Genomic DNA, 2641 nt, shown 5'->3' with positions numbered 1-2641 from the left:
TGCGGTTCTGCGGGGGGCAGCGAGGCCTTGGCGCGGGGTGGGCCGCCCGGGCTCGGGGGGGGGGTCCCCGAGCAGCATCTGCCACCCTCACAGCCGCCGCCGTCGCCCTCCCCCAGCCGTGACAGCCTCGGCGTCTCCAGACACGGACCCCGTTGGCAGGGTGTGCGCTGTGGCCATCCTGGATCTTGGGGGTTCCCCTCCTCCTCTGACTTGGTAGGATCGTGGGCCTTCAGACCTCCCACCCTGGGTTTCCTCGCCCCAGGGCCGTCCCCATCTTGAGTACACTGCAGACTGCTTAACCCGAGTCCAAGGCCTCGGGTGGGAAGACCTCGGATCTCCTGCCGCGGAAAGACCGCGGGATCTCCTGCGTTACGGGAGCCAGCCTGGCACATGTTTTTTCCTTCCTTTTTGATTTTTGTTGCTACTAGGATTTGAACCCAGGGCCTTGCACTTGCTAGGTGGAGCTCTACCGCCGAGACTCCGCCCCCTGCGTCGTACCCCCTCCCACCACCGTGGAGCCACACCCAATCACTAAGCCCTACCCATCCTGGGAGCCCGTCTCCTGCTGTGGAGCCCCGCCTCCTGCTGCGGAGCCCCTCCTCTCAATGCAGAGTCACACCCAATCACCGAGCCCAACCCATGATGAATCCCACCTCCCACCATGGAGCCCCGCCTCCTGCCGTGAAGTCACACCCAATCACTGATCTACACCCCATCGTGCAGCCCCACCTCCCACTGCAGAGCCACGCCCCACCCAGGAGCCACGTCCGCTGGTCTTCTTTCTCTTTTTTCTTTTTTTTTTGTTTTGTTTTGTTTTGTTTTTTGCTGGTTATGGGGCTTGAACTCAGGGCCTGAGCGTTGTGTCTCTGAGCCTCATTGTGTCCAAGGTTAGCACTCTACCACTTGAACCACAGCGCCATTTCCGGCTTTTTCTGAGCATTTTATTGGAGATAAGAGTCTCACAGACTGCCCTGCCGGGTCTGGCTGCAAACTGTGATCCTCTGATCTCAGCCTCCTAAGTAGCTAGGATGACAGGCGTGAGCTATGGCTCCTGGGTTGTTTGCTTGCTTTCTTTGTTTGCATCTGAGTAGCTGGGACCATAGGTGTTTGTCACCCCTCCTTTTTCCCCCCAAGCAGTACCCCGGTTCTGATGCCCTGGAGCAATGGGGTGCCTTTGGGGTCTGGGGAGGTGTGGACAGGACAGCTCTGAGCCTGGCTGTTGGTCTGTGTACAGATGGATTAGGAGAAGCCCTAGTGGATGGTCATCCCTACCCGTGCTTGTACCACGTCCCAGGTGGGCAGAGGACAAAGCCAAAGGCCTTGTGACAGACTAAGAGAGCCCCCCTCCCCCTCCCCTTCCTTGCTGCCAAGCCCCTTTGGGGAGCCCCGGCACCCCAGGGCTGCAGTAGTGCTGAGAACCTACAGTTTCTCCCTGTCTTTGGCTGTCTTCCCTCACCGGTGGCGTCTGAGGGGTGCCAGGCAGATGCACAGGGCTGTCCCGCTGCAAATGACACCACAGAACCCCAGCTGGGCTTCGGTAGTGACCTTGTCAAAAAGGCCCAAGTGATCTCTGGTGGCGTGGCGCCGGGCAGGCTTGAGTGCCTGCCGTCTGCCCCTCGCCCCGCTGGGGAAACCCTTGACTCGAGGAGCTGTACGGCACAGTCACCGGTGGCACACAGGAGCCTCGCGGTCACCTCCCCTGTCACCTGCTCCTTCAGCCTCTCTGCAGCCTCAGCTTTGCTTCTGGGTACAGAGGGGGAGATCCAGGTGGCCAGGCAGTAAGCCCCAGGTCTCAGCCAGTCCTGGAGCCCAAGCTGGAAGGTTCTAGCCACATCTAGAAGGTTCCTGGCCATCTCTCCCCATGTCTCATCTAATCTCCCACCTCCTGGATTGCGGCTTTGCTTCCTGGGTTCTCTGCAGGGATCGGAGGCAAGAGAATTCTTTGGGGTTCTTAACTATGAAAATGATCCATGGGGTTTTAGAAAGGCCTTGCCAGGCTTCCAGGTCTGTGGTTCTGATTTTGTTTTATTTTTCCTGATGAGCAAGGCTGGAATTTGGGATGGCATAGTTTAAGGAGTGCTTATGCAGGTTAAAGGTGCCCCTCAGGCTGGGGTTTTAGGGTTTATCGCTAGCCACCCTTTGGGTTCCTGAGCCCCCAGAGTGTGTCCTGGCCTCTAGCTAGCACTGCCCATGGCTCCCTGCTGCCCTGGAGATGGAGGGTGTACCCGGGCGCGCCCTGGGTGAAAGCTGCCATAGGTCTCTATCCTCTGTCGGTTTGGTGTTTGATGGCTCTGGACCGTGGTGGTCCATGGCCCATGGCTTGGTAACGTGTCCGGAGCACTGGGCTGACCGGCCCAAGTCCCCTGCCAGTGAAGGGGGGGAGCCCTCTGTCCTCGCCGGGGTGTGGCGAGGAACAGCTCACCGTGGGGCGTGGGGGGTCACCTGCCTCAGGTCAGCTGCCGCCCCTCCCCTGCCTGGCCCAGCTGCCAGGGAGGGACATTGTGGGGTCTTGGCGTGGGACACAGGGTTGCATGGCAGGCTTTGGGGCCCTTTTCTCATCCCCCAGCTTGTCTGCCTCCCTGTTCAGGGGGTGGCCACCTGCCCTCAGCCTCCCTCCTCCTTCCCTCCCAAAGTTGGCCCG

The sequence above is a fragment of the Dipodomys ordii genome, unplaced genomic scaffold (assembly GCF_000151885.1).
Source record: "Dipodomys ordii isolate 6190 unplaced genomic scaffold, Dord_2.0 Scaffold64, whole genome shotgun sequence".
In the NCBI taxonomy this organism is placed as follows: Eukaryota; Metazoa; Chordata; class Mammalia; order Rodentia; family Heteromyidae; genus Dipodomys; species Dipodomys ordii.
This window is presented reverse-complemented; position numbering follows the sequence as displayed.